The sequence below is a fragment of the Bidens hawaiensis genome, unplaced genomic scaffold, assembly GCF_021521415.1.
Source record: "Bidens hawaiensis isolate Kalapana, Puna unplaced genomic scaffold, B.hawaiensis_p1.1 tig00048295_1, whole genome shotgun sequence".
NCBI classification, from domain to species: Eukaryota; Viridiplantae; Streptophyta; class Magnoliopsida; order Asterales; family Asteraceae; genus Bidens; species Bidens hawaiensis.
The window spans coordinates 115429-122606 of record NW_027498650.1 but is presented as its reverse complement, the minus strand read 5'-3'; the positions used below and the strand labels follow the sequence as shown (position 1 = coordinate 122606).

General features: G+C 32.9%; 1 pseudogene across 1 annotated transcript; it reads right to left on the bottom strand.

Moving 5' to 3' along the window:
* Nucleotides 1-536: 536 nt before the first annotated feature.
* On the bottom strand, nt 537-3001 carry LOC143597439 (CBS domain-containing protein CBSX5 pseudogene; annotated as a pseudogene). The gene is made up of 2 exons (XR_013146908.1): nt 2610-3001; nt 537-1415 (listed from the first exon to the last, which is right to left on the bottom strand). The product of XR_013146908.1 is annotated as a CBS domain-containing protein CBSX5 pseudogene (transcript).
* Between the last annotated feature and the right edge of the window lie 4177 nt (nt 3002-7178).

The following is a 7178-nucleotide window of genomic DNA, read 5'->3' as shown; positions in this document are numbered from 1 at the left end:
CTTAATGGGCCCATTGTTCAGGCCCAACTTTCCCTGTTTAAAGAGGGTCTAGGAATAAATCAGCCCTCCTCGAAATAAACTCTAGGTAACCTTCATCACATGTGTTATGCTAAAAGGCTATTTTAAAACTAGACTAAATTGTAATGGCCTTAAAAACTTTAAATGAATGTGAACGAAGAAACTTGAACAAATGTAAATCAACAAGCACAACTGAACGTAGAGGCGCAAACATAAACGAATGTTAATGAGTGAGCGTAACGCACATTTACCAACATGAATGAACTATTGAGACATGTGCATGCTCATTATATTAACCAAATGACCATAAGCTTTTGATAATGTTCATTCATTAGGTTCAAACAGTTCACGAATTGTGCACTTAAAGTTCGGTTCATTTACACGCTTACCCTCTAGTTTAGAACCTTAAATGCTTATTTTTTCGAACGGAAGAACCTTAAATGCTTATGAATCTATTATCATTATTATTATTATTATTATTATTATTATTTTACTAAAGCAAGTACAAAAGAAATACTTATTTCTTTATGCATGATAATACACCATATCTCACACAAAATTGATAAACTACAACTTAACACTTACTCCTGAACTGCCTCAAAATCTGTGTAAACGTCACAATTCCCACCAAACCATAATCCTCTTTTACAACCCATGCATAACTAACACGATGAGCAATCATTTGAACCGTAACCGCCATCAACGTGTTCCATGGGTTGCAAACAATCGCCTCAGACCGCCTCCCAGGGTAGCTCCGCCCCATGCCGCCATTCCTCCATCCCAACTCCTCATCTGAACTTGAAGACGATGAACAAGAAGAATTATTATTGTTATAGTAATCATCCATCATATCCAACATGCCAGTCAATTTTCTCTCTTGCAGCCTTTTCTTGACCAAGTTGACTAAATCTTCTGACGGCCCGCTGTAGTCAAGGTAGGCCATGAGGTCTCCAGCAGACAGGGTGGTGATGGCCGCAGCGATGGTTTCATCGCAGCAAGAAATGGCAAAAGGGGAAATTTCACCTATTAAAGTATCATCTTGGTTAACAACTGCTACTGAAGTTTGGTTTAAATGTGCTTGAATAATTAATGGTAACGCAGATGATGCAGGGTCATCATAGTGAACAGTTAATGTTTCGGTGTTGATTATGTTGAGTGATTCGATTGTGAATGTTGGGATTGGGAAGAAGACACCGATTGAGTTTAGGATGAACCGAATAATATCTTCTCGATTCAACCAACAGAATTCTTTACCGTTGTGAAGTGCAGTGGTGGAGTTCATAGAAGAAGGATTGGTGATTAGGGTTTGTCGCCTTCGATTATAAGTTGTGATTGTTTGTATAGGTATGACTAGGTTTTGAGCTCCTTCAAGTATGCAATCTATGGCCTCTAACAAGCTGTACAAATAACACAGAAGATAAAAAGAATCGATTAATGTGAATGAAGATTAACACAAACAGCAAATGCAGAGTCTAAATTAGATTGAAAATGTAATTGTTTGGGCCCATTTACTTAAAATATTAACGTTAAGGCTCATCCATAAAAAAATTACTCAGTCGTATTATATATATTCAAACAACTGTTTAATTTTCATATTCAAAGTTTATCTTCTCCAAATGTCAACCTTCTAGACGTTTCAATTTTATCTTCTCCTCAGTTATTACTCCCATCTTTTAAATCTTTCAAACTCACCTAATTATTACACATATGTTTATGACTCAAGAGGTATTTTTCTTCATTATTACTTTTTACTTTTTTTACTTTTTACTCTAGGAATTGAAGTGTTTTGCAACTTCTAAGTGTGTTTTTATAATGTCTAATCTATGTATTAAGTATTCATGTTTCATCATCATCATCATCGTACTCAGTATATCCCACCAATAGCAATGCTATGGTAGGGCCTGAGGAGGGTAAGATGTAGACAGCCTTACCTCTATCCCATAGGGATAGAGAGGCTGCTTCCGGTGAGACCCCCGGCTCGATTAAGTATTCATGTTTAGTTTTACAAATATGTTTTATCCTTATGATTGATTTTCAAGTAGAATATGTCATGTATAATTAAATTTTAGTAATTTAAATTGAGCGCCTCACATACATGAAGCTCTCGCTTCATGTCTAGCGCTTCGGCTTTTTGAACCAAAACGCCTCGCCTCGCCTAACTCTTTTTTAAACCAAGGCCTCCACTACACATAGCCTTACACACCGAAGGTCTTTTATTTCTTTGTATAGTGGGTTCGAGTCCCACATATGGCGAACTATTTATTTTTGTTAGAACCACAAGCTTAGGGTCCTAGGTTTTCTCAAAATATATAAAACTTGTATACAAACTAAGTTTTAAATAATGATCGAGTTGAGCTCAAGCTTGAAAAATCACTCATGAGCCGAGCTCGAGCTTGAGCTCTCATAAGTCCAAACAAGCCGAGCTCGAGCTTATATGATTCGATTTTGATGCATACTATTCGATTTGGAACGAAATAACCTAATTTAGTGATTTACATATCACAATCAGTGTACGAATGATTTCACGATACGAATTTAAACCAAAACCCTCAATAAATAAATAAATATTAAGAAAAATTCACAGTTCAAACCTGGAATTGGATTCCAGATGTTTAATTAAGCCTTCAACTTTGAAACCCAGATCCATAACCTTTGCTTCTTCAAACGGGCGGGATGCATTCTCGTGTTTACAAAGATAAGCAATCACATCAACCATACAAATCTTACCAACACACCGACACGAATCGCTCACCAAAGAACCGGAATGATTACAGCTCCACACTCTAACATTGACGTCGCCGGACTTCTTCAGTGCCGGCAGGTAAGGGTTTAAGAGGCGGCTAGAGAGAGAAAGATAGAGATATGTGTGGTGGGGTGAGTTTGTTGTTTTTAAATTGAAATCAAATCTATGGTTTTGGTATTTATAGGTTCTGAATAACTCACCAACCACTAACGCCTTGTTTACGCTCCAAGTTGATAGCATAAAAGTTATATTTTAGGTTTTGTCAAACTCGATTGTTAATGTGCATTCACTTTACAATGTTACATTTAAGCACTCACTAAAGTAGGATCCTTTACCTAGCATGGTTGTTCACGAGAGATTCACCCAAACCAAGATTCACAATTCGTATAATTTTATAATACAAAGTAGCTCACAATATTTTATAAACCAATTAACTGCAAGGCTCTCTTATACATAGCCGTTGTTTTCGTGACATCCTTGCGTGTCACACTGTCACTAGGAAAGCGATTGTTTTTGTCTTGTTGAATCACAAAAAACAAAGGGTATGCTAAGTCTTATATGGATTTGGGATTCCTTCTTTCAAGTAATGTGTGATTGAAGCAAAACTGTTCATGTTATTTAGTAAAGATAATTACGTTATAATAGTTTGAGATTTTTTTAGGGGAACAATAGCAGAAAAACACATGGAAGTACGTTTATATACGAATCTTGGTAAAGTTACATTTTTTAAATAATTTTCTTTATCATCAACTATAAACCTTCAAAGACCACATAAAGCGAGAGCATTACTTGCTTTGTGTTTAAACTTTGAATTGATATATCGTCCACAAATATGCACAAACAATGCTCATCAAAGACTACCCTTCACCTACTTGTCTCTAAGTTTATATGATTTGATAAAGGCAAGTCACAGCACAAAGTTGATCATGTTGTACATCCATTTTTAATAAAGTACCCCAAATCCTTTCCTTTCTCAAAATACTGTCATGCAAAACTACAAGTTAAAAGTTAAAACTGGTATCACATAGACATCTAGCAAGTTTCCAGAAAACTGGCACCACATGTGAAATTCTTCATAATTCCTCATGGTGATAATGAAAAACATGAATAATATGATAAACCTATAATTATATGTGTACCTGTTATAGTATGGAGAATACTAACCGCATCGGAGAAGAATGTAGACGACATAGTTGTCAGGTTGATCGAGTTCCTTTAGGATGTATAGTTAAGGATGTTGTTAGGGTTCTTGAGAGGAACCCGGTTTAGGAGAGGATGAACACAAAATTGTATGTATGTGTGTAATATTAGGTTATGATGTTATTATTCTCTCTATATATATACATCCAAGGCGAAACCCTTTATTAGTTAATTATATGTGATATGGTTCATCAACAATTACCAAACTAATATATAATAAGGTATAATTAATATTTTGATATATTATTATATAAATGATTATAATGGTCATATATAAATATATATTATTCTTACATTCTCCCACTTGGCCGAGTAATCATTTATTATGAGTATTAGATAAGCCTGATCAGAAATTAATACTTATTTTAGCTTTAAACTTAAACTGGAGCAGAGAAAAACAGTCATTGAATTGAACATCAGCTCAAGACCCCCATTAATCATATTTCAGTCCTTATTTAAAACCTAAGTAGTTATGATCAAAATTTTCAAGTAAGCCCTTCAAACGTTTGATTTGTATAATAATTTGTCTATATGTCATTATGCATGCAGGACATATTAAGAGACATACAAAATCAAAACTGATGAGGAAAATCAATAGTTAATCATTCATAGTACGATATGCAGTTGTACTTGGTCATTAATAAACCCCTCATGATTATAAGCGCTTTCATAATACTTATGGGTAATATACCTTTAGTTATAGGATCCTTAAACATATCATGAATGCATTCGATATGAAAATTTAGATTCCTTAATTCGTTCATAAACGAATAATTAATTTCATATCAAAATTTAATGCAGCACCTCTCAAACTGTTACTGTTTGAGAAAAAATGGTAGCTGACTTTATCACAATTAGTCTTCAATATATAATTTATCTGGAGTTTAATAAAACTTGTGAGTCCAGTAATAAATATTCAACAACAATTATTGACAACAACGTTGTAATTAATCAACATATTATGTCGTTATGACTTAGGTTGTTGTTATCAGTTCATTATGACTCCTCCATGAGATAGATTTATCTATTGACATAAGAATATATCCCGGAAATTACATTTTCTTATATCTGAATATGACAAAGTTTAGAGTAATCTACCGGTTTGAATTCTCACTTTCTTCTTTTAAATTATAGTCTTTCGTTTCTTTTAAAGATATTTTAATACTCTTTTAGATGTTTCACATTAATCCAGACATATCTAGTGTGTTTCAATTTTGAGTAATATCTGAACGAGTATAGACTTGAACTACATAAGACTTCTACTTAATGAAGCATAAACTAATAATCTCAATGATCCTATTATCCTCTAAATAGAGCAATATTGTTTGTTACATGTGTAAGGACCCATTTAAGATAAAACTTATTTTACAAAACTAATGTTCCTTTGGGTCTATCTCAGAATGTTATGATATCTATTATGTAAGGGATATCTCTGAGATCTATCGCATCAAAGTACCTACGGACAATGCTATGACTTATGTAACATATACTTGTCAGAAGAATGTCATCTATATAAGGACAAGTTTGTTTTTAGTTATTCCCACTCATCTTGAGGTAGGTACATTAATCCACTAGGTTTTTGATGAAAATAATTGTGTAAAGATTTCATCATATTTTGATGTTTGCATTAACCCATATATGGATTTTATTTACTTATAGACTAAATGTTCTTTAAGCTTCAGTTTATAACTTTTAGTTTGTGTTATGAACATATAAATATGTAAGCCGATTGTTAGGAAAGTTGTTTTAATGCCCATCTAATGTAGCTCTTAACTATTATAAGCTACTAGAACAATAATGATACTTAAAGAAATATTTTGTAATATAGGTAAGAAAATTCTTTGATAATTGGTTTCTCCTTGAATATAACCTTTAACAATCAACCATGTTTCTTTGTGTCTTAGCATTTGTGTTAGGATTTAATTTAGTTATGAACACCCTTAGGTGTTTCAACAAAATCTCAAACGTTATTCTGACTTATGAAGTTTAGTTTAATTTGCTAATAATGGCTTTATTCCATTTAGAATATTGATTGATTTTAATGGTTAATAGAAAGGGTATGATCATTAAACTTTCCAACATCCATTTTAACTTTAGCTAGGGAACTTACATAATCATCAAAGTTAGAAGGTTTTAAAACCTAGATGACCTCCTGAGTTGATTATTGGGTTTATTTGAAGTTTCAATTTTATGAATTAGTTCTTGGTTAGGTTGCTATCATTTTCAGGATTCTAAGTGTGTAAGAGTTGGTACAGTATGGTATAGAAGAGGTGTAATTGGAGTTAAATTTGGATTAAAATTTAATGACTCTCTTCCCCCCGCCTCTTGTACTTTTACCAAGTCATTATAAGGATTTTTACTGCTCCCACTGACCTTAGAAACCTTTAGGATATTAGCATGCTTAGGGTCCATATTTATAAACCAATAGATTCTAACAGAGAAACAAGTTAATAATATAAGTTGTTGGAGTTTCTCTTGTTGAGGATTAGTTTAGTAAGAAATCTGAATTTGCCCACTTTAAGCAACAATGAAACTTTTGTAAGAGTAATTGTGAATTCTAAAGAGATAAGTTTTAATAGAATAATGTTGTGATGGAGCAGTGTCTTGTACAAGAGGTGTAATTGAGATAATATAAAGTTTTCACTCCCCCACCTCTTGCAAATCTTGTAAGTTATGATTAGTCTCTTAAGGGTCCCACTGATCTTTAATATCTCTAGGAAAATACAATAGAAGTTTCAATGATGTGCATGACGTGGGAATCTGTTATATATATTTTAGACTTGATTTGATGTCATTAGCGTCCAGATGTCATAGTAAACTTAGGGACATATTTAGAAGAAATCGTATTAAGTATATATGAATGGATCTCTTTAAGACTGTGGATCATAGAAGACAGATTGGATACAAGTAAATAGTCTTTTAAATGATAAAGAATTATGTCTGAATATTTCATTTGAATAAGTTCCATGAATGTAAGTGCAATATAACTTCTGGTGGACCCATACTTATTTCTTAAGTCAAGTAATGTTTAGGGCATCTAACAGATGATTTAAATCACTAAGAATGAGATTATGAAAAATCACCCTCGTCAACAGTGTCATGATTTCTCATGAAATTTGGTTTTAATGGATGAATTTTATAGGTCTCATTTGTCTTTTGTTAAATTTTTATTTGCATGATAACAAAAGTTGTGAAAGTATATAATATCTTCTAGTTC